The sequence below is a fragment of the Pinus tabuliformis genome, chromosome 9, assembly GCF_031772625.1.
Source record: "Pinus tabuliformis cultivar Carrire ecotype Pingquan chromosome 9, CPIR1, whole genome shotgun sequence".
Classification (NCBI taxonomy): domain Eukaryota; kingdom Viridiplantae; phylum Streptophyta; class Pinopsida; order Pinales; family Pinaceae; genus Pinus; species Pinus tabuliformis.
Window position 1 is genome coordinate 751,811,131 of NC_142307.1, and position 26,479 is coordinate 751,837,609.

A 26,479-nucleotide genomic window follows, 5' to 3' on the forward strand; every position below is an offset into this window, starting at 1 on the left:
ATCCTTATAGCTACATGTAATAACCCCATACTTGAACACAATCTCTCAAACCAAACTGATTCCTTGCTTGCATGAGTGGCTGCCATGTATTCTGCCTATGTAGTTGATAATGCCACTACAGATTGTTTCTTACTCATCCAACTGACTGCACCTCCAAATAGGTTAAACACATACCCACTTTTAGATCTTCTCTGATTCATATCTCCAGCCCAATCTGCATCATCAAACCCATGAATATCCAAAACTATGTCCAATCCTGGTCTTCCTTGGTAGCACAAACCATAATCACTAGTGCCATGCAAATACCTAAAAACCCGCTTCACTGTTGTCCAATATTCCTTCCCTGCGTTTGACATAAACCTGCTCAATACTCCCACTGCATGTGCAATGTCTGGTCTAGTACAGATGATCGCATACATCAGGCTACCGACTACACTTGCATATGGAACACGGGACATGTCATCTTCCTCTTCTTGTGTCTTGGGACACTGTTTAGCAGATAACTTTACACCTACAGGAATATGAACCTTCATCGGTTTACTATCCTACATATTAAACCTCTGCAATATTGTCTCGACATAATTCCTATGGTTTAACCAGAGCTTCCTCTTTGCCTGATCTCTTTTAATTTCCATGCCAAAAATATAGTTTGCAGTACCAAGATCTTTCATGTCGAATTTGGAGGACAATTGGGTCTTCAAATCTTGGATAATTTCTTTGTCACTTCAAACCAGCAACATGTCATCCACATACAAAACCAAATAAATAACATGGTCACTAATTAATTTAAAATACAAACAGTGATTTGCTTTGCTTCTGGTGAAGCCAAGTCCCCGTATAAATGTATCAAATTTCTGATACAACATCCTTGGTGACTATTTTAGCCCATACATAGACTTCTTTAACTTTCATACCAGTTCTTTCTTGCCCTTCACTACAAAGCCTTCAGGTTGCTTCATGTAGACCTCCTCATCTAGATCCCCATGGAGAAATGCTATCTTCACATCCATCTGTTGTACCTCAAAATCAAAAGCAGCAGCAACAGATAAAAGTAATCTAACAGAAGCTACCTTGGCAACAGGAGAAAAAATATCACCAAAATCAATTCTCAACACCTGGGAATAACCTTTTGCTACCAACTGATCTTTGTATTTCTCCACCTTTCCTTCTGCATTTATCTTCTTCTTGAACACCCATTTTCTGCCAATGGGTTTCCTTCCAGCTGACAACTCCACCAAATCCCAAGCCTCATTTTTGTGCAAAGATGCCATTTCATCAACCATGTCCTCTTTCCAGAGTTTCCCATCCTCTGAATCTACTGCTTCCTTCACAGTTTTGGGATCATCATTAGTAATAGATAAAGAAAAATTTGAATAGAAAGAAGATGGACTATACCTTTTTGGATGCCTTCTTTCTCGAACTAATCTTCTCACAATCAGAGTTTGTGGCTTTTCATATTCTGATTCCTCTTATGCTGTAGAGTATGATTCTTCCTCCTTTAGCTCAAACTCTATCTTCTCAGGCTCCTTTGATGGGATTTCATGTTTGATAACATTTTTCACCTCTCTGAACACCACATCTTGGCTATACACAACCTTCCTTGTTATTGGGTTCCAAAGCTTATAACCCTTTAAACCATCCTTATACCCAATAAAGATGCACTTTTTATATTTACTATCCAACTTTGTTCTTTTCTCCTTTGGAACATGTACATATGCATCACATCCAAATACCCTTAGATGTGAAAGAGAGGGTTTCTTACCAGTCCATACCTCTTGTGGAGTCTTATCCTCCAACGCTGATGAAGGTGATCTGTTGACCAAGTAACATGTTGTCTCCACCACCTATGCCCAGAATTCATGTCCTAACCTGGTACCACTGAGCATGCTTCTTGCCCTTTCCATCAACGTCTTGTTCATTCTTTCTGCAACTCCATTTTGCTCAGGTGTGTATGGAATAGTCTTCTGTCATGCTATATCATGCTTCTTATAGAATTCTTCAAATTCCTTGCTGCAAAAATCTCCATTGTTATATGTCCTCAACACCTTTATATTCTTCTCTGTCTAGTTTTCCACCAGAGCCTTAAATTCTTTAAACCTATCAAAGACTTCAGATTTATTCTTGAGGAAATATATCCATGTATTCCTTGAGAATTCATCTTTAAATGATACATATTACATAGACTTACCCAGTGATGGAACCTTCACAGGTCCAAACACATCACTGTGCACAAGCTATAATATTTGTTTTGCCCTCTTACCACCAAAGGGGAAACTCACCTGATTTTGCTTCCCATATACAAAATTTTCATAGAAATAAAAATCCAGAGAGTTGTTAGTCACACCTTCTACCATACCTTTACCATGAAGTATTTGAATGCCCTCCTCTCCAATATGTCAAAGCCTTTGATGCCATAGAATGGTCTTTTCTCCAGATACTACTATATTTTCTGCTCCACTTTCAGGAACCACCTAACTATTGCACCCATCAATAATAGTGCTACCTTGCAGCTTGTACAGAGTTCTAATCTGAACTCCCTGCATCAATACCAGTGCTTTCTGAACCATCTTGCAGGTATCTCTCTTGAACACTGTTTTTACACCTGCATCATCTAGCTTGCTTACAGAAATCATATTTCTGGCCAATGCAGAATATGGAGAACACCCAGAAGTGTTCTAACCCTTCCACCTTGCAACTTGAACTTTACTTTTCCACAACCAACGATTCTAGCCTAACTATCATCCCCTAAGAAGACATCACCACCATCATATTTCTCATACTTGCAGAACCACTCTCTATGGGGAGTGAATTGAAAGGATGCACCTAAGTCAATCAGCCATGCCTCATGATCTACATGTGTACTTGAAGAAGCCAAGTATACATCCCCACCTTCATCTGAGATGGTTTTTGCCTATGCAAAAGGAGCATCATTAGATCCCGTTCCTTTGTTAGGAGCTTTAGATTTACAGTCCCTTTTGTAGTGCCCTTCCTTTCCACATTTCCATCACACCTTTATAGGTTTTCCTAGAGATTTAGATCTCCCTCTAGGTTTAGATCTCCCACTCGATGACTTATTTTGTTTCTGTTCTAGGACCGTCCTCGTACAAACAAGCCATCACCATTTCAACTCTCCATAGTTTTCCATCTCATCTCCTCTGTCAGCAAGGATGAGACTATTTCATCAAACTACAAGGCAGTTGCATTGCTACCTATTGCAATAACCAAACTATCCCATGAATCTGGTAGAGAACACAACAAATTGATGCATTTATCTTCATATGAAATTTTAATATCAACAGATAATAACTGACTTACTAGAGTATTAAATGCATTTATATGCTTTATCACTGAGTCTCCATCTTTCATCCTCAGGTTATACAACTTTTTTTGTAGGAACAATTTATTCACCAGAGACTTAGATTGGTACAAAGTCCCTAACTTGACCCACAAAGCCTTAGCTGTAGCTTCCCCTGATACATTCAGTAATACTGAACATGAGACACACAATTGTATTGTGCTCTTTGCCTTCCAATCCAATTTCTTCCATTCTTCATCAGAAACTCCCGTTGGTTTAGTACCTGGATCTACCGAAATCCACTGATCTTTGTCTTCCAATGAAACCTCCATCTTAATTTTCCATAACTCAAAACTCTAACCATTAAATTTCTTGACCTCTATCTTTCCACTGCTCGCCATATTCTTTCACCACCAGAATCGATCCCGCAGATCTCCCACTAAACAAGGTCTACCACAGGCCTGAGCGAAACCCCTCAGCAAAAAAGGCATCCCCTTGAAGCCAAAATATTTCTGATACCAAATGTAGGTTTTAACCCCATACAGAAATTACCTGCATACGAATTCTAAAACACAAAAAATAAACAATGCGAGAGCATAACACATAAAACACATATACATAGAGATTTTCCCCTGGATCCAAAAACTGGGACTACCAGATTGATTTTTCATTTTTTTCCTTTCAATGTTACAATACACATATATACATGCTGAAGCATCCAATACCATGGACCGAAAACCATCGCGCCCAAAACCATGTGCAAAAACCATGCACAAAACCATAGGTAGGTTCGCCCCACCTAATATAGGGTCCAAAACAAATTTCCCTAGGAGGCTGCCCCGTACCCCATAGAGGGGGGCTACCTAACCCCCTCAAACCCCATGGATAGGAGGGGCTACCACCCCCCTGCTGCGAAATCGGTGCAAGGAAGGGGGGGCTCCGCCCCCCCTCTAACCCCCTGGTTAACTACAGGGGATAATCGTGGAAAGAATATAACATAACCCAACACTAGAATAGCTTATGCAGTTGGAATTGGGATTCCACTAGGGTAACAAGGGTGAACCATACCAAGTTGAGGTTGAACATGGAATTGATAAGTATGTTAGGCCCCTATACTACTAGTGTAACCCCTTATTATTATTAGTACAACCCACTAATTATATTGATGTACCCATGTAGTGCCCATATTGTCACTATTGTGCCACATAGAAGCCCACTATTGTTATTATTGTGCCCTTACTTTATTATTGTTATGTCGGCTCTCATTATGTTATGACCCCTTAGACTCCTATATATAGAAAGGAGGTCTTTTCATTTGTATCATCCAAGAATTGTTCATTTATGTAATGTAAAGGAGGTTTCCTCCTCGAAGAGGCTGAATTCTAAGGCGTTGATCTATCTTTTCTATCTTTTCTTGAGCTGGTTTCATAACATTTGGTATCAGAGCTTTGGATTCTAGGGTTTTGCTGCTCCAAACAGGTCATCGTGGAATTGTCGCTATAACTTTTTTTCTGTGACGTTTCAGAAGTTGCAAAAAAAACCCATTTGAGAAGAAATTGCGCTGAACCTTGGGTCCGAATTTCAGATCTTTTCGCGCGATATTTGCGGAGATATGATCTGAGGAAGTTGGTCTTTTTGCAGACTCCTGAATTACATTCAAAACAGGTGACCTGGGAAAAATCGTCATAACTTTCTTTCTGAGCATTAGATTGAAATTTCGCAAGAAGGTACAGAACGAGGACGGACTATAGTTTTCTTTTATATATTTTTCGGAGTCAAAGCTTGAAACAGTGACACGTGGCACTTCATACAAGTTCGCTCTACTGAACTAGTCTACAATCAGGTCACTGCGGGAGATTGTGTATAACTCTTTCTTGGAGAATCCAATTTGGATCAAACTAGTGACATTGGAAAAAGGACACAGAAGGCTACTATAGGTTGAAATTTCAGAACTTAAAGATCCAAAAGTACAGAGTTACAGTCGTTTCAAGGTCGAGCTCCTAAAATCAAGAAAAAGCAAGATGAGGAAGTTTGATGGCAAGGATCCGGTAAATTGGATACTTCAGATGGAGCAATATTTTGATCTACATGGTGTACAACTGTTACAAAAGGTATGTATTGCATCTTCATAATTAGAACCAGATCAATTTTTATGGTACAAAGGGCTTTGTTCTCGTAAACAACTTGTTACGTGGTCAATTTTCACGGAGGAAATGATAGCACATTATGAGGATACAAAGAGCAACACCTTCTTTAGAGCAACACCACAACAATTGGAAAGAGTAAAAGGGCTTTGTGACATAGTGGAAAGAAAAATTATGGAAACCAGGAAGCGTACCCCTCACAACTATAAAGATGGAAGTGTTGTTTCTCCTAGCCTTCCACAACCTATAAGGGTTACACCACAACAATTGGAAGAAAAAAGAGAAAAAGGGCTTTGTTACAATTGCGATAGCAAATGCACTAAAGGTCATAAGTGTGCTGAGAAGAAATTATTTTACATAGAATATGAAGAGGAGGAAGAAAAGGATCAAGAAACATCAAAAGAAGAAGATATACGCCAAGACCCCACCCGAGAGAAAGAAGAAACGAATCAGACCATATCTTGTAAAGCATTGGCAAGAATTACCACTCCTCAAACTCTCAAGATAGAAGGACATATCAAGAAGAAAAATGTTCAAGAAGTGAAAGATCACATCGAGCATCAAGAAATGAATTCGACCATATCTTGTAAAGGATTGGAAGAAATTACCACTCCTCAACCTCTAGAGATAGAAGGACATATCAAGAAGAAAAAGGTTCAAGCAGTGAAAGATCACATCGAGCATCAACAACAAGTTCTCCAACTTTTAAAGGATAACGCCACTTCGGTGCAAAATCAAACGAAACAACAGGTAGATCAACATCGTAGTGAAAAATGTTTTGATGTAGGTGATTCGTTATTTTTACCGCTACATCTCAAACAAGCTATTTATGAGAAGGAAATGTTGGCAATACTACATGCACTTAAAAAATGGCAACCTTACCAAATGGGAAGACTCTTCAAGGATAAGGATGTGGAAGCATTGTTTTGTGCTATTTATATTATCCAAACAGATTGGATAAACGAAGCAAGGGATGAATGGAAGAAGGACGAAGAAGTATGGCCACTTATTCAAAAGTTGCAAAAGATCCCAATTCAAACAATATTGCCAGAAATTGAAGAGGAAGGAAAAATCATATTGGAACCTGGAGCAGTCACAGAAACAAGAACCCAACAGCTACGAAATCGATCAATTTCAGAGTATCTCATCAAGTGGAAGAACTTACCCGCTGAATATTCCACATGGGAGGACAAGAATTTTATACAGAAGCATCAAGAACTACTCAAGCGTTGAGGACAACACTTTTTGAAGGAGAGGGGCATGTTAGGCCCCTATACTACTAGTGTAACCCCTTATTATTATTAGTACAACCCACTTATTATATTGATGTACCCATGTAGTGCCCATATTGTCACTATTGTGCCACATAGAAGCCCACTATTGTTATTATTGTGCCCTTACTTTATTATTGTTATGTCGGCTCTCATTATGTTATTACCCCTTAGACTCCTATATATAGAAAGGAGGTCTTTTCACTTGTGTCATCCAAGAATTGTTCATTTATGTAATGTAAAGGAGGTTGCCCCCTCGAAGAGGCTGAATTCTAAGGCGTTGATCTATCTTTTCTATCTTTTCTTGAGCTGGTTTCATAACAAAGTATGACCAGGGTATGGTTGACTCTGGAAAGGTTGACTTGACCCATTTGACCTAAGTAATATTTCCCCTATACAGATTGAGCTTGTAAAGGTTGACCTTGAACAAATTAATTTTGAATAGGTTGAATTTGGATAAATTGACCTTGAAAAGGTTGGCTTTGGAAAGTTTTACCTTGGAAAGGTGGACTTTGAAAAACTTGTCCTTGAAAAGGTGAAACCTAATAAGCTTGACCTTGAAAAGCTTGGCGTTGAATAGGTGTTTGCATTGTTCCTATACGAGGTTATCTGATAGGAATGTGTGGTGTAGATTGGATGGTAGGAACGATTTGATAAGGAAAAACCTGAGGTATTTCCTGTGTAGTTTGAGGAATAGGTATTTGAGGGGTAACTTGAAAGGCCATTTTTTATACTCCTAGGATAGGTGTCTAAGGTGAACTTGGCACCGACTGCAAAATAGGTGTTTGAACAGGTGTTTGAGGTGCACCCTGAACATGTTGTTGTATTGGTTGTTGAATAGGTCGTTGGATTGGTTGTTGAATAAGTGTTTGAGGAGTTCCTTCAACAGGCTGTTAGATAGGTACATCAATACTTGGAATAGGTATTTAAGGAATAGGTTGTGCAGTAGGTTGAACAGGTTGACAAACTAGAACCTATGGAGTAATTGGAGAAAACTGTTGAGAAAAAGCAGGGTTCCAACTAGTGTTCGTCCCAGGGTAAGGAGTACCAATCAAAGGTTGAGCTACAACAGGTTGATCAGGACCGAGCTGAGGTATCTAACCATAATTTCCAGTAAAAGGTTGACCTCCAACCATAGGATAAGATCTGACAAGTTGTCCTCCAAGTGGAGGATAAGGTGGTTTCCCCCAGGCAGGTAATAAACACTAGTTAGGGTTACTTGAGGGTTACCTAAGTTACTGTATACCATGTGAACATATTGGTCTGATGTCATAAATGCTTTAGGAATGGATTCCATCCTCTAAACAATAGACATCGATAAACTAGATGACCAAGTAGAAGGTTGAGGAGAAGGAGTAGCTCCTGGAAAAGTCCCAATAGATGACTGGTATCCAGGAGGAAATGATGGACCACCATACAATAGTGATTATGAGGATCTGGTAAACATAGATGAATTGTTAGGTTGGATCCCAAGAGGAATTTCTGACATGGTTCTTCTCGGTGAATAAAAAGGAATGTGGTGAGGTGTAAAACTAGGACCTAAAAAGTTCAAAGGGATAGAATACCAAGGATCAAGTCAGAAAGGATCAAAAGGAACTCTTGGAAAAAATATTAGATAAAAATTTGACCATTGTTAACTGGAGTACGAGGTGAAGATTCCTCCTCATTCCTAGAAATATCTTCAATGCTAATCAACCTAGGAGGTAATCCAATTGTAATCATCAACTTCCTTCAAGGTGAAGGTGGAGCATCAGTAGGAGCTATCATAGCCCATGGTGATTCAGGTTGAGAAATATTAGACTTGGGTTCTTCTAATTCTAGTTCATTTAGTTCAGTGTTTGAAACGTCGCCAATATCAGATTCAATTTGAACTACTTCGGTAATTTCTAGTCCAGAATGAACTAAACCTTATTCTACTTTTTGCATTGGATTCACTTCGGGTTCAACTGTCTGAGATTGTAAAACTGTAAACATTTTAGGTTTTTCTAAGGTTTCAGATCCTATTGATCTTCACCTTTTAGTTTTTATCTTTTCCAATTGACTAGGTGTATATTTAGCGGGTTTACCCTTGCATTTTATGCGACTACCTTGGTGAATCATCCAGGATGAAATTGTATCATGAAATCAAACAATATTCATAATGCAATCCTAAGGTATCTAAATAGTAAAAACAAACAATTAACACACACTAAAAAAAAATCTAAGGATTAAAACCATGCAAACAAACTTTTCACAGCAAAACCACTAGTTGGTGATGAAACCCAACGTTGCAGAGATCAAAGTGAAAAGTGGCTATAGATAGAGTGGGTGGAACTAGTTGTGTTGATAACCTACTTAATGTACATGATCTGCTGCAATTAAACTTCATTTATGACATCTTGAGTGAAGAATACCTTCCAAAAATGTCCAATTGAGCATAGCCATCATCTATTCCAGGTACAGAAGAGACTTCCCCTCCACTATCACCTCGGGTTAAATCCCTAGTATTATAGTATCTAAGGTTACCATGTAAAACAATTTAACCTAGAGGAACAATTGCAGATCGGACATACACGTAACGACAGATTAACAAAGTTCAATCCCCTTGAAAGTTCATCAACATGGTTAATTTGAGGTTTACTTCGAAGTGACTCCCAAGTGCCTTTCAGCACCATTTTTAGTACATGTAAATCACTCTATTGTAGTCAATGAAGTGGGTTCGATCACTTCACTAGGTCCGATATGACCTCATGCTTGACTCCTTTGAAAGGGGAGCTTCCTAGAGAAAAATTCCAATAAATGTATTTTTCTCCCTATCACAAGATGCTATTGTTTGTTTGCAACTTTGGAAATTTAACTGACTTCCCTATTCCAAAGCCATACATCCTGATCTACTGTAGGTGGAAAAGATCCCTAAAAATAATTAAAAAATCCATATTGATTTTATTAGCGTTGAGTTTAAGAGTTATTATTTACTCAAAGGTAATGGACATGAAACTGATGGAATTGTGACTTGACGCAAATCCTAATGCAATCGAAAATGAAAATGTTATCTTTTCATTTCAATGAATTTCTATCTGAAGTAAGGAAAGACTCTTTGAAATTTTTTAATGGAAATGTAAAAAACTATAAATCCCACTATATCTCTTTTTCCTAAAATGAAGATATCCAAATTCCAATTACCCAAATATTAAAATTATCTTCAATATTTTCACTTTGCCCAATAACACAAAAAATCAAGAAATTTCTCTTTAAACATACAATCACTTGGAAATTTGCAAAATGCAAGAAGAAACCAATGAACACTAAAATGAATTTTCTCTAATTGAATGCTAGGAATTCACTTGCAATAAAGAGTACAGTTCATAAATACTTCAGGGACGGAAGGAAAAATGACTTTTCATTCCGAAACTAGCATAAGAATTATTTTTCACAAAAAATACCCAATCTTATAATCCATTTCTTTTCACACACAAAACAATCTTTCACAAAAGAGAAAACTAAACTCAAGGCCTGATTTGATCAAAAGAAGAAAGACAAAAAGACAACAAGGCAAGACTAATTGATCTCTCTTTTGACAGATCGACCATTCACCAGATGATACTTTACCTTAATTTCAAAAAACAAGATAATCATAAGAAAATCCTTTCACAACACTCAGTCAAATGGAAGACTGAAAGAAGGCACAAACGAGTGTAACTAAATAGGAAAAACAAAAAACTTTGGACTTAATAAGGATAAAATTGAAATTTTAAAAAATTCTAGGTATGTGCATAGGTCATAGAGAAAACCAATGCACATATGCATTGTTGTAGAAAGACAAGTGCACTCTATGCTTGAGGCTATAGTGCACACAACGGGAAATGTTGAAAAAAATAAAAAACAAGCCAAATAAACCCAAAATATAATTTTTTAAGATTTCCAAACACTCATAGAGGGCTTCTACAGAAGGTTCAAAAGGTCAAACAATGAAATTAATGGAGAGTGTGAATGTCCCCAGTATGGTCATCAATTTGTTAAGTGGACTTACCCTCTTGTGGACAAGAGCAATCTCCCTAGACCTTAGAGAAATCTAGTAACAAACAACTAAAAACTGCTACCTTTCTCTAGATTATGATTGACTAAAATAAACACTATGATAGGGGTCACTTACCGTTTAATCGACATGTTTGATAAAGTCCCTTTTAGATATTTCGACCATCTGCATCTCCCTGATGCTTTATATATATTCCAATTACTTCCCACAACTTATCCATGATGTCTTGAAGGAGATCTACATAGACAAAAACATACATGAGATCAAAACATCCAGTATACACCCTAAGAGGTAAATGAACAAATTAACTCAATCATATGTCAAAATTGATCAATATGTAATCATAATCTATGTAGGTGGTCAAGGAATCCTACAAATTGTATCAACAAAGAAATAATTGAGAAAAAACGGTTTTATTTATATTAATAAAATGGAGAATAAACTTACAACCTTGAATCCTTGATGTTGCAAGTCTCTTCCCACAATCTCCAACACTCTCCTTGAATGAATAGCCTTCCAACCTTATTCCTGCAGCATAAGCCTACTTCCAAAAACCCTTCTCAATCCTCAATCCTATGTTAGCTTTATAGGCCAAGGAGGGGAATTTTGGGATCCATTTTCTAAGTGATGAGAGCCACTAATGGTGGGATAAGGGTTCTGCAAAGAGAGGGAGTAGCACCATGTTGGGAGGGATCAAGCTTGAATAGGCACCCATTCGAAGCTTGTTAGTTGGCATAGATATGGCTAAAAATGCTTATAGAATTTAATTTTTATTTTTTTTATTCGTTAATTCATGTGCGCATGCCACATAGTAAGACAAAGTGCACTTATGCGCAATTTCTAATGGACTCTTCTGTGTAAGTGCAGATATTAACTAGGGAACTGTGCACAAAGCCAAAAACAGGGTTTTAAGCCATGGGATCCAGGAATTTCACTTTCTTTGGGATATTTTGGATTCTAATTTTGTAGGGGAATGCTTTGTAACACATTTATGGATAGCGAAAATCCAAACCGATGGTAATTTCCCTAATGCAACAAAATGATGTGTAACGGTTGTTGCTACTATCACAATTTTTATTGCTAGAAGATGTTGCCTTGATACAAATGGATCTATCTTGTGCACATGGATAACTATATGTATGATGAGATTTATATATCGTTGGTCATTCATCATTTTGTTGTTAATATAAGAGTTTTGTAATGCTAGTGAAGGGGATTGATTGAGTATGCCTTAAAGAGAGGCATGAGTTTTTGGTTATGTATTGGAAAGTTTTGAGCATAATGTAATAGTCACAAGTTTCATATTGTACTTCATAATTTGCAGTCATGTATCATGTTCATGAGGTCCTGTAATCATTTTCAAGTCTCTAGGCTCATGTTTTCATGAGTCGATGATTATGTTTTTTGTATGCAACGTGTATTATTGATGGGGTTTTGTAGTGATTGAGTGAGTTGTGCAGAAATAGGGTTTCACCTGGTAGCATGGTGATTATGTCATATTTTGTTAAGTCAGTCCCTTTTTCCTTGATGTGTAGCCTTTAGCTAGAAGGCATTGGTTGCAAGATGATGATGTTGATGTGAGTGTGGTTGTTGATCATTTATGGGTATTTTGTTGCTTCTTGACAGAGGATGGATGATCCTATTATTGATTGGTCATCATGTATCTAATATTATTGTATCAGAAGATTTTTTTTCCACTGCTCATTGGTTTTACAGAGAATGTTGTTTCTTGCATTATGTTGTTGTTGTTGGTTGAGAGCGTTGTTCACGGAGAGTCTATTGTTGCTGCTTCAGGAGAGTGATATTTATTGTTGTTGTTTTTTTTTCATGTTTTCATTAGGAGTGTTGTTGTTTTTTGATGCATTATGATTTGACCCAACTTGTGTCTAGGGGGAGTATTGTCTATTCAACTATGGTTACTTGGATTTTCCAACCCTGTTCAATTGATGTCAAAGGGGGAATGAGTGAGGAGTTTTTCAGAGATCATTTGGATGGTTCAGTCAGGGTTTCCATCAATGCCAGAGGGGGGTATTGATGGCACTATGGCTCAATTGATGTTGGTCGGCATTGATGTCAACCTAGTAGTATTGGTTTTTTGCTAGTTGGCATTGATGTTAACCAGGTAGCATGTGATGTAAAGTCTTGTTTATGCACTTAGCATTGGTGTTACCATGGTATAGGTGCCTTAGTATTGGTATTATCATGCTATTGGATGTGTTTGGAGCAGGTTGGCACATGGTATTAGTTTAGAGATTACCATGGTACAATTGATCCTAGGTATTGACATAACCATGGTATTTTTCTTTGGTATTGGTTTGGTAATTACGAATTGGTTTGGAGATAATTGAGGATAATTTGGCAAATACTTGTGAAAAAAATATTGAGTTGGTTTTATTTTTTGGTGACATTTGAGCGAGGAAGAGTGTGTGTGAGAGAGGAATATTGTGTGCAGGTTTTGCATGGAATTTTGTAGAAAATCTATAACAATTTACAGCAGTAGTAAATCGCAGCAGAAGCGTGATTCAGCCAAAATTTTATGTAGAAGTATGGTGATGGAGTAAGGAGTGATTGTATATCATCTCCTATCTGATTTCTCATTATATTTTCATCAGATTATGTTTTTCGTATGCAACATGTATTATTGATGGGGTTTTGCAGTGATTGAGTGAGTTGTGCAGAATTGTTTCAGTGAGATTGTTATGTTTGTTTTGAGCCTATATTGTTATAGGTTGTTGTGTTGTTCTAGTTGAGCAGTTCATATTGGCTCTAGTATGAAATATTTATGAAACGAGAGTTACATAGAAGTGTGGAGTGAGCGATCTGAAGAAATTAGTACAAAGAACATATTTCTTCATGAGTCCAATCAAAGTTGGGTGAGGCTCGTTGGTCGTGGTTGCTTCTAGTAGATGAGGTTCATAGAGTCCTGAGATGAGGATTAGATTTCTTCATGAGTTCAATCGGAGTTGGGCGAGGCTCATTAGTCGCCATGGCTTGTAGCAGATGGATGCTTGTAGAATCGTGAGATGAGGATCAGAGTTCTTAATAATAGTAGCCATATGTATTTTCTATGTATTGAATTGCTTGATGAATACTAAAATTATTAAGCAGCACAACAACATAATAGGTGGTTTTCCCCCCTAGAGAGGGTGTTCCACCAGAATCATTTGTGTCCTCTTGTGCATGTTTTAATTGGTTGTTTGTATGGCTCTCATGTATTTTATTATGTCATCTAATCTTCTAATCAGTTAATGTATATATGTGATTCTAAATTTAGAAAAAGATTTAAAAGTTAATAATCATCATCACTATTGATTCACCCTGGCCCACCCCCCTTCAATAGTGAGTATATTTCCAAAAATTGGAATCAAAGTAGGTGCCTTTTTTGCAGTTTCACCACTGGAAGGTAGATAATGGGAAATCAAGGAAATTGTGTTGCAGATAGTGTTCTTGTTCTTCATGCATAAAATTATGCACTATGGAAGGTGAGATTAAAAGGATAATTTCTTGATCTTGATGAGAATGTTTTTCTCTAATTGTAATATAATACGTATGATGAATCCAATGAGGAAGGCAAGAAGATCATTTTGAAGACCCTATTAGATCATGTTGCTACTAAAGTGAGACACTACAAGACTACAAAAGATATCATGGACAAGCTACATAGTATGTATGGGAGAAAAGGATTTCAAGATTCATAAATCATTAAAAAAACCCATTGCATTCTTAAAGAGAAGGAGAATGTTACACAAGACTCCATATTCATAGCAATACTATATCCAATTTCCTCTCAAGGAGATAGCGAGAGCATCCATGAGATTGTTGACATGAAAATCATTGATCAAAAGATACAACATGAAGATGTCATCAAGGAAAATGAGATATTGTTGAATCCATTGCAAGACCTTGATGCCTAGTATGCAAGATTAGAAGTTCAACTAGCCTCTTTGAGATGTGAGCTTGAAAAAGAAGTATCAAAAGTTGGATAAAAGAACCATAATTTTGGATGAGATCCTTATCAGTTAGAGATTTGCTCTTATCAAAATTGGATTGGGTTTTGAAGAAGAATCACGTCAAATGAAGGGAAAGGGGAAAGCAAAGGACAACCATGTAGTAGAAAATCGTAACCATATCACCAATGAAGTCAAGAAAATCCCTAGGAAGAAACATCAACAATGGAAGTCAAGAAAGAAAAGGAATTATCAACAGAAACAAAGACATGCAAATCAAAACCACTACATGCAACACATAAGAAGAGAAAGGAAGCAACCAATCTTTTTTGGTCCAAGGATCTACAATAAAAGGTATCAAAGTTTATTTTATGGTTATTGCTTTCCTTCTAATAGTTTTGGACATAAAGCAATGTGATGTAAGTACTTTGCAAGAAGACAAAGTTTAATTTTGAGGAATGAGAAAAAGGGTAGAGGTTTTACTAATGTTGAATGTTTCAAGTGTGGTAACCTTGGTCACGAGGCATTAGCATGTAGATCTAAACTTATAGTTAGAGAAACACAACCATTAAATAAAAATAAATTTTGGAGGAGAAAAGATGAGGTGAAAAGAACTGGTAATCCAAAGGACTTCAAGAAATAACATTATGCTTTGCTAAAAATCGAGAAAATAGAAGAAGATTCGCATGCTATAGAACAACCCCACAAGATTTCTAGGAGAAAGGAGCAGTAAATTAGCACTCCCACTAAAAATTGAGGCATGCATGGTCTTAGGGGGAGAAAATGGTTGCATTATATATTGCATGCAATTTATTAGAAATGTTTCCATATAAGAAATAGTGAAAGAGAATTTTGTTGAAGGTGATTCTCTTGGATTTGTAGGACTAAAATTTTTTGTTGTGGGATATTATTTAGAGATGGAACATGTTAGTTCCAGTCTTCGCAGCCTGTCACCAGGGATCAACATGAGCTCTTACTATGTCTAGTTTTCTTAGATGTTTTACACATGATGTTCAACACAAAACATGTCACAAGTGTGTCCATCAGAAGAAGCTCAGAAAAATATTTCCAACGATATATCACACTCCCGTAACCGGCTCCCGGATTAGAAGATATGATCGAAATGAATGAGTGATTCTTCGTTATGCATGTTTTGAGGTCAGTTGCTGCACACGATGAAAAGTTTAGTACAAAATCAGTTTTTGAAATAATGGTAAGGAATTTTTCAAAAGTGAAGGAGGTTTTTGTTCACCACATACCAAATAACAAAAACCTCCTTCCGTTTATGCACAGGTGCTACTATGTGGGAGATTTAAAGTGATATTTGGAGCTTACATTAAAACAAAGCAAATTTTTCATGTTTTTTACTGTTTTAGTCATTTTAGTGCGGTGCCATTTTACAACGGATGGAAAGTAATTTTGCAAAACACAAGGAGTTTTTTGTTAACCACGAGCCATATAACAAAAAATTCTTTCCATTTATTCACAGGTGTCATGAATTGGGATATATGAGTAGATCTTTACAACTCATTTTCACAGATTTAAATTTTTAATGATTTTTTGTTTTAGAGATGATTTTGTGGCACATATTACGAGCAACTGGAAATGAATTTCCAAAATTTGAGAGAGGTTTGTCTCCAACATGACCTTATCTACAAAAAATTCTTTCAATTTTGTATCACGTGCTATTGTTTAGGAGATACAAGTTCATCTTCAACACCTATTTTCAGAAATTTGGTCCAAGTTTAATGTAACTGATTCTATTTTGAATAAAATGGTTGAGATCAATTCCCTTAGTACAAGGATGAGAAAATGTATATATTTTATGAATTTCATAGTGTAGGGGTTGGAATTTGGCAGAAGGTTGGACTCTTGTGAATGCTTTGAGCATTATTGTACATTCATCTCTACAATTTGGCAAAGGAATAGACCAGGGTTTGCAGTATTTTGTGGGATTCTTGTGGCAAGTTGATTTGGTATTGTTTTTCCTTCTATAATTCAAGTTTACATGTGTTTATGTATGCCATCATCTCTTTCTATTCAACTTAACTAAATGAATCAAGGATAAAGGTAGAGTTCATTGATGTTACAGTGCTCTACCTAGGGTTTGTTTAGTTATTTATGTTTTCAACTGTTTGAAGAGGATCCCTGAGACATTCATGCCCTCTCCAACTCCTCACCAATCTTAAGACTCTCCATCTCATTTATTTCAAAGTGCTAAAACACTTGCCTACCTCGCCCCATAGAAACCTCTACAAATCTGAGTTGATTTCCCAAACCCAAAGCTGCCTTCCCCATTTGATCCAACAACCAACCATTAAAATCAAAGAAAATCCTCTAAGCAAACATACCTAGCCTAAAATTAGAATTCATATCAGTCATCTCAAGCCTCATTTGCTATATTTTCCTAATATTTACAAGGAGAGAGCCCTCTCCTGACCTGATAGGGCTAGCTACCAGTTTAAGCGTGGTTTGATGTTACCCTAGACCTACCTTTCTTAGCCTGAGGTAGATTTAGGCCATAACAGAACATATCCAAGGGGAGAAACTCATGTGAATCAAGTATTTCAGTAATTGATGATGGCATCATGGTTTCATACTAGTATAAGAGAAAACTAAGTTTTTTGAAGAAGTTTTTTATGGCATAAATTTATCTGCCTTTGGTTATTGTAGGAGCTATTAGAATTTGGGGAGTATGTGTTTTGAGTTTGCATGACTTGTATGATTCTTCATAGCTTTGTATCAATTAGCATGCAGATGCTTATTTTCAGATTGGTGGTTGTTTTGAGAATTCATGTAAATTTTCTTTTATATGAACATGTTTTGCATGCTACAAGTGAGAGATATTGACATGCATGTGTTGCTGCTACCATGAGGGTTTCTTATTGGTTCATCAGGCATAATTGATCTTTAATGACATATATATATATATATATATATATATATATATATATATATATATATATATATATATATAGATAAGAACTATGTTAGTTTCTATTGGTTTTATTACATATGGTGTGATGTCATTGCCATCAGATATTGATTTATTGGTCAAAATGTTGCATGATCTACCACTTGTGTTCTTTTCCACCATTGAGGAGATTGGTTATGTTATCACTCAGATTTTCCTTAGAAGTTATTTGAAAGAAGGAAAGGATCCAAGGTAACTACAAACCAATATTTTAAGTATAGATCCTAGCCAATCTACACTCAGAGAGGGCTCTCTCTTTATGATTTAGCGTTGTTTTAATATGAAGTTAGGCTAGTTATTAATGCTCAATGGATTTGTTGTGATTTGTTTGGTGGAATTAAAGGAAACAGATGAGCAGAGCAGATATCTGGGCCATTGGGCTATGGAGTCAAGTAGGAAAGGTTTATCAGGATTTGATTAATCACTGAGGTAAGAGTTCACAAGGCAAGATAGCACAACAAGGACAAATATGAAGGTTTCAATGGATGGAGGACTTAACTAGGGCTAAGGGAAATGAAGAATCCTTTGCAGGGATCAGGCTGAAGAAGGGAAGATTAGCAAATAGCAAGGGCAATTAAGAATCTTGTACTAGGGGCCAAAAGAAGGAATGAATTATAGAAGTGAGGGAGCAATTAAGAATTCCAGGACTTAAGCAATTTAGTAGAAAACATTAAATAAGCAAACAGTTAAAACAGAGAGCACTTAAGCTAATTCTAATGATATTATTCCTCATTTTCTTTTAAGAATATAAGGAAACACATATGATATTTCATAACATAAAGAAAAACAATATTCAAACTTAGAGAAATGATACTTATTTGTTTCCCACAGTGCAAATGAATAGAGTGAAATGTCCTCAGCTTTATTTAATCTAGTAAACCAGTCTAGCCTTGATTACAGTAGCTCCTTTAGCTCAAAACAAAAGTCTACAGAAATGTGTTTTAATCCACATAAATTACTTTGTTGTGTGAAGTATTTATACAAAAAATATTAAAAAATATCTCATAACTATTTGAGATTTATTATAGGAAACAAAAGTTATCTTCCACAAGAAGATAGAGACAGATGGAAAACAGATTGTTTGTTGTCCCTCTATTTGTGAATGTGCTGGATGTTGGAACTCGAATTTGTCTCATGCATTTGTCTTGGTAATTGTGTGTTGGACTTCACTCTTATCTTCACCTACTGATACTCTTTACCTGTGTTGATACTCTTTACCTGTATTTACCAGACTTTACCATAGTAAACATTTTTACTCCATGGATTTACTATAGTAACTTTATAGTATATCAGTCATACTGGTCCACCATTCATCATTTGGTATTTTCATTCTGATCATTTTCCTATACACTTCATTAGCTTCTGTGTACTTAACAAAATTGGGCCTGTTGGTGAATAGGTGTTTCACTTCATGTTCTATGTAAAATAGGCTTTCCAAGCCATCATAAAGCACCTTTCCTGTAGGTAGTGCTTTTACTGTTGAAGAGTTGGCTTGGCTCCTGGCCTGTTTTTTTAGTTTCTCGATGTAGTCATCATGTGTCATCAACTTGTCATTTATGACCAGTGGGCTTGGAAGACCTTTCTCTCTCAAGATGCCATACTTTAACATGAAGTCATCTATATCTGCTTGAATACTTTGACACCTTTTCTCCAAGTTAAGCATCAAGTTCCTTTTAGTAAGAACTTTCTTAATTTCAATGATGGTGGTTGTTCTATCTTCAATATCTAAAGCATCCAGTTGGTACCTGTTCTTGCTGTTCAAGAAATTAATTAACTGATTTGTCTCTTCAGGCTTATCTCCTAATTCTTCTTTGGTCTTCCGTATAGCTTCCATAGCTATCTTGACTAGTTTAGTCTGTTCAAAAATTATCTAGATAGAAGGCCAAATATCATTGATGGAATCAATGATATTGGCCCACAATATATTTCTCATATCTCCCAGTGGTTTTCTAGTGTTAAGTCCTTCTCTAGAATTCTAATTCTCTCCTCCATTCTTTTGTTCTTCCTTTCTTCTTCTTTGTTATGAATTTGTGCCAGTTCATAATTTGTTTCCATGCTTGATATTTGTTCTTTGAGCCTTTTTAATTCTGTAGCATGGATACTCATCTGTTCCATAGCTTTGTTCACTTCATCGGTCCTTTCTGTTGTTGAATCTACACTGTTGATGTACTGATAGTTGGAATAACCTCTACCACTGTCATTTCTATTACTGGTGGAAGTCCTGGTGCCAGAGAAGCTGCTAGAGTGGAGGGTACTACTATAGAAACTGTGGGTATGACAGCCTGAGGAGTAGTGGCCAGCTCACTCTACTTAGACTGTATTGCTTTCTCTAATTCTTGTTCAGTTTCTTTTAATTGATTATTTAACTTAAGGACTAAGTCCATAAGTTCTTCTTCTTTCTGTTTCTCTATGAATTATGCAGTTTGAGGATGATGGAGAAGAGGGATCTCGTTATGAAACCAGCTCAAGAAAAGATAGAAAAGATAGATCAACGCCTTAGAATTCATCCTCTTCGAGGGGGCAACCTCCTTTACATTACATAAATGAACAATTCTTGGATGATTCAAATGACAAAACCTCCTTTCTATATATAGGAGTCTAAGGAGTCACAGTATAATCCAGCGGACCTAACAATAATAATATAAAGCCACAAAAATAACAATAGAGGGATTCTATGGGGCACAAAAATAACAATATGGGGGTAATAGGGGCACAACAATATAAATAAGGGGTATAACTACAATAGTAATGGGGTAATCACTAGTATTATAGGGACCCAACATGCCCCTCTCCTTCAAAAAAGTGTTGTCCTCAACGCTTGAGTAGTTCTAGATACTTCTGCATAAAATTCTCATCCTCCCATGTGGAATCTTCAGCGAATAAGTTCTTCCACTTGATAAGATACTCTGAAATTGATCGATTTCGTAGCTATCGAGTTCTTGTTTCTGTGACTGCTTCCGGTTCCAATATAATTTTTCCTTCCTCGTCAAGTTCTGGAAATATTGTTTGAATTGGGAGCTTGTCGCCTATAACCTTCTTTAAACATGAAACATGGAAAACTGGGTGCAATCGAGAAGCTGCAGGAAGCTCCAATTTGTATGCCATAGTACCAATCTTTTGCAACACCTTGTATGGACCATAATACTTTGGTGATAATTTATTATCCTTCTTAGCTTGCTTTAGGGACATTTGCTTATATGGTTGTAGCCGTAGGAATACCCAATCACCTACATCAAAACTTCTTTCACTGCGATGTTGATCTGCCTGTTGTTTCATTCTATTTTTTGCCAACACGAGGTTATCCTTTAAGAGTTGGAGGACTTGTTGTTGATGTTCGATGTGATGTTCCACTGCCTGAACCTTAGAATTTTCTCTTAAATATGATGTGATGGATGGTGGTTGATACCCATAAAGTGCCATAAATGGGGTCATTTTTGTTGCTGTATGGAAGGAAGTGTTATACCACCATTCAGCCAGAGGCAACCATTTGACCCATTGTGTCTGTTTATCAGATACAAAGCAACGAAGATATCCTTCCAAACATTTGTTTACTATCTCAGTTTGCCCATCAGATTGAGGATGATAAGATGAGCTATGAGCTAACTGAGTACCAAGACAAGAAAATAATTATGTCCAAAAATTTCCAGTGAAAATGGGATCTCTGTCACTTACAATAATCTTTGGGTTTCCATGTAGCTTTTTGAACTGTTTCCATAAATGCAGTAGAAACTGTACTGGCTTTAAATGGATGTGATAATGCACAAAAGTGTGCATACTTGGTAAGTCTGTCAACTACCACCATGATGACACTCTTTCCCTCAGACTTGGGTAAACCTGTGATAAAATCCATTGAAACCTCCTCCCAACGTTGGCTTGGAATGGATAAAGGTTGTAATAGACCCGGTGTCTTAATTGTTTCAACTTTATTTTGTTGGCAAACCAAACATTCCGCCACAAACTTTTGAATATCTGATTTAAGGCCATCCCAAAAAAATTCCTTCTTAACCCTGTGGTAAGTTTTTAAAAATCCTGAGTGCCCTCCTAAGGGAGAAGTGTGCAATTCCATAAGAATCTTTTGTTTTAGCTAGGAATTCTTACAGAGGTATAAGCGATCTTTGTACCATAACGAATCATTTTGCCAGCTAAATGTATCAGAAGTACTGGAATCTTGTTGTAGATTTTGAATAAGTGCCCACACTTCTTCGTCATTCTTCCATTCCTCCCTTGCTTCGTCTATCATGATCCGTTTTTACCTTGAAGTGCCTTCCCATTAGGTAGGGTCGCCATTTCTTAAGTGCATGGAGTATTGCCAACATTTCCTTCTCATAAATAGCTTTGCTTAAAAACTTTCCCTTGATTGGACAACTTTCAAAAGCAATGGGTCTTTCATCTTGCATTAGAACAGCACCAATTCCATTTCCTGAAGCATCACATTCCACAATAAAGGTTTTTGTGAAGTCCGGTGTAGCTAAGACCGATGCTTGGCACATTGCCTCTTTAAGATGTTCAAAGGCCTTTGTTGCTTCCCGAGTCCATGAAAATGAATCTTTCTTCAATAATGTTGTTAGAGGTGCTGCTATTCTCCCATAATTCTTAACAAACTTGCGATAATACCCTGTCAACCCAAGAAATCCTCGCAGATGCTTTATGGATGTGGGGATTTTCCATTCCTTAATGGCTTTAATTTTGCTAGGGTCTACCTTAACTCCTTCATGAGATACAATATGACCCAAATATTCCACCTCCTGGACTCCAAAGAAACATTTGGATCTTTTTGCATATAATTGTTTCTCCTCCAATAGTTGTAGCATCCTATCAACATGTTCAACATGATCCTTCCAAGACTTGTTGTAGATTAGTATATCATCAAAAAATACTAACACAAATTTTCTAAGGAATGGTTTGAAAATTGAATTCATCAAACCTTGAAATGTTGAAGGTGCATTGGTAAGGCCAAAAGGCATGACCAAAAATTCATAATGACCCTCATGAGTTCTAAATGCCGTTTTCGGAATGTCTTCAATCTTCATTCTGATTTGATGATATCCCGAATGAAGATCCAACTTGGTGAAGTAAATTGATCCATGCAATTCATCTAGTAATTCATCAATGACAGGAATGGGGAACTTATCTTTAATAGTGAGCTTGTTGAGCTCCCTATAATTCGGACACATGCGCCATGATCCATCCTTCTTGTGCACCAATACTACTGGAGCTGAGAAAGAACTTTGACTCGGTTGAATTATACCAGCCTCTAGCATTTCTGCAACCATACGTTCAATTTCACTTTTTTGACATAGGGATATCTGTACGGCCTGATGTTTGGAGGAACACTTCCTGGAATCAGATGAATAGCATGATCATGATCACGCATAGGTGGGAGACCTTTGGGAGTCTCAAATACCTTGGAATGATTGTCCAGGACTTTTTGGAGATCTGGAGAAATAGATGATTCCAATGTGGAAACATCTAGCGAACATAATTGTGCAATTACACCTCTTTGCTCCTTTTTTAGAAGCTTTGTCATGCCATTAGAGCTGATTATCTTTCCTGGTTTCCCTGCAATACCCCTTAATTCAACTTCCTTTCCTTCCGTAGAAAATTTGATGAAAATTTCTTGAAAATTAAAAGCTATTGTACCCAAGGATTGTAGCCATTGGACTCCTAGTACAACATCAGCACCTCCCATTGGAATGGAAAGCATTGGGCTAGTCAATACATATTCTCCCATGGATAGCTTGATATTATGGCACTTTCCAGAGCAATTTATTGTTCCTCCATTTGCAATCATCACTTGACACTCTGGTGCTGGATATAGGAAGCAATTCAATTCTTTTGCTACCCTACAATGAATAAAATTGTGGGTGCTTCCTGAATCAATCAACACTATTACCTTTTTCTTCTTGATTTGTCCTTCTATCTTGATGGTTTGAGGAGTGGTAATTCCCACCAATGCATTACAAGATATGGTCGGATTTATTTGTTCTTCATCTAGGCTTTGTTCCTGGAGTATATCCTCTTCTTTTGACCTTTCTTGCTCCTTTTCTTCTTCCTCTTCACAATCTATGTAGAATAATTTCTTCTCAGCACACTTATGACCTTTTGTGTATTTGCTATCACAACTGTAACAAAGCCCTTTTGCTCTTTTTTCTTCCAATTGTTGTGGTGTCAACCTTGTAGGTTGTGGAAGACTAGGGGCAACAACACTTCCGTCTTTATAGTTGTGAGTGGTATGCTTCCTAGTTGCCATAATTTTGCTTTCCATTTTTCTTGCTAACCTGAATGCCTTCTCTAATGAATCAGGTTCCCAAAGGTGAACATCATGTTGGATATTATCCTTTAAAGACCCTATGAACACATCAATCCTATGCTCCTCTGGAATATCTTTTACCCTTATGTTCAATTTTTGGAACTCCTCAATGTGCTCCATTATTGAACCCTTTTGTTTGAGACTTATCAATTGGCTAAAAAAAGTGTTGCTTTTTGTATCCTCATAATGTGCTATCAATTCTTCCGTAAAAATTGCCCAAGTGATAATTTGTTTACGAGAACAAAGCCATTGATACCATACAAACTGATTTGGTTCCAAATATACAGTTGCCATACGTACCTTTTGTGCGTTTTGCACATTATTGAGATCGAAGAATTGCTCCATCTGTAATATCCATGTGGCAGGATCCTTGCCATCAAACTTCCACATATCGATTTTTGGAACATGGTGAGTCTTTGATCCAACATTAGAGTCTATGGAATCATGATTAACATTTCTTTTGTTCTCATCATGAGTTTCCTTTAGTACCCTTTCACCCTTAGTGACCATTTCTTGTAGCAACTTATTCATATTTATCTTCAATTCTTCCATCTTATCATCCATGCCATCAATTTTAGCGTCCATGCCATTCACCTTAGCTTCCATGCCATCCATCTTAGCTTCTACACCTTTCTTTAAACCATCCATCTTAGCTTCTACATCTTTCCTTAAACCATCCATTTTAGATTCTGTTGCTTTTTGTGCAAGTGACACTCGTTGCACTTGTTCTTGTAATTTTGATATATCATATAGCATTTCTTCTTCTTCTTCATGAGTCATGCTAGAGCTTTCAGGTTCCTTACTAGGTGTTTGCATTTTCTTTCCTCGGGGCATCAGTTACCGATAATAATGCTCTATTATGCCCTTTGAATTCCTTCAAAATAAATTTTCAAACCAAGCTTAAGCAAAAATTTAAGAAAATCTACACACCTTTTTTCACTTTGTAGGAGCTCAATATTGCCTCTGATGTATCTCTGTACATTTCGATCATCTAGTTCTGAATTTGTGACCTGCAGTATCCCTCTATGTCCTATTTCCAATGCCACAAATTTGACCCAAATTGGATTCTCCAAGGAAGAGTTATGCAAAATCTCCCACAGTGACTTGATTATAGACTAGTTCAGTAGAGCGAACTTGTACGACGTGCCACGAGTCACCATTTAGATCTTTGGATCTGAACAATGCATACAAGAAACTACAGTTCATCCTCTTTCTGTACCTTCTTACAAAATTTCAATCCGATCCCCAGAGAAAAAGTTATGACGATTTTCCCCAGGTCACCTATTTTGAATGTAATTCAGGAGTCTGCAAAAAGACCAACTTCCTTAGATCATATCTCTGCAAATATCGCGCAAAAAGCTCTGAAATTTGGACCCAAGGTTCAATGCTATTTCTTCTCAAATGGGTTTTTTTTGTGACTTCTGAAACGTCATAGAAAAAAGTTATAGAGAAAATTCCACGATGACTTGTTTGGAGCAGCGAAACCCTAGAATCCAAAGCTCTGATACCAAATGTTATGAAACCAGCTCAAGAAAAGATAGAAAATATAGATCAACGCCTTAGAATTCAGCCTCTTCGAGGGGGCAACCTCCTTTAAATTACATAAATGAACAATTCTTGGATGATTCAAATGACAAAACCTCCTTTCTATATATAGGAGTCTAAGGAGTCACAATATAATCTAGCGGACCTAACAATAATAATATATAGCCACAAAAATAACAATAGAGGGATTCTATGGGGCACATAAATAACAATATGGGGGTAATAGGGGCACAACAATATAAATAAGGGGTATAACTACAATAGTAATGGGGTAATCACTAGTATTATAGGGACCCAACAGATCTTAAGCTATTTCTTTAATGCAGCTATATCATCATTTTTCTTCTTAATCAATTGTTCAGCTGCTTTGACATCTTTGGGATCATGTCCCAATTCTATCACCAGACCTTATAAAGTTTTGATTCTAATGTCTTTGTCCTAAGAGGAGGCCTTTTCCAATTGTAGTTGTGTTGTGGTGTTATGCAATGAATTTTGTAACTGATGTGTTGTAATGGCTTTATTAGTTAGTGTGGAATAGACCATTTCACCAATCTGCTTGTGCAGTTCTATTTGGTCAATCGGATGGATATCGTTGGCTAAAACTTCAAAATCAGTTTTCAAATAGTCAGCCATTGACCTCGGCTACTGTACAGTTGGTTTTAGGAAGCTCATTTTCATTTTTCCTTATTTTATGTCAAAAGCTGACATAAGCCTGTTTTGATTAGTTGGAGCCATTTTGAGGTAATAAGAATAGGTTTGAGCTTTTAATTTCTCATTCCTTGCTTTGATTTCTTTGTATTTCCCTTTAATGTCTAAGCTTTGTTCAGAGAAAGCTCTGAAAGAAGACACTTCTGTGCTTTGTTGTCTTTCCAATGCTTGTATATGGGAGGTGGACGGTGTACCACCTGTTGGGATAGTCTGCATATTATATGTCTTTTCCATCATTTCGTTGCCTATGGTGTCTTTAGTATATTCTTC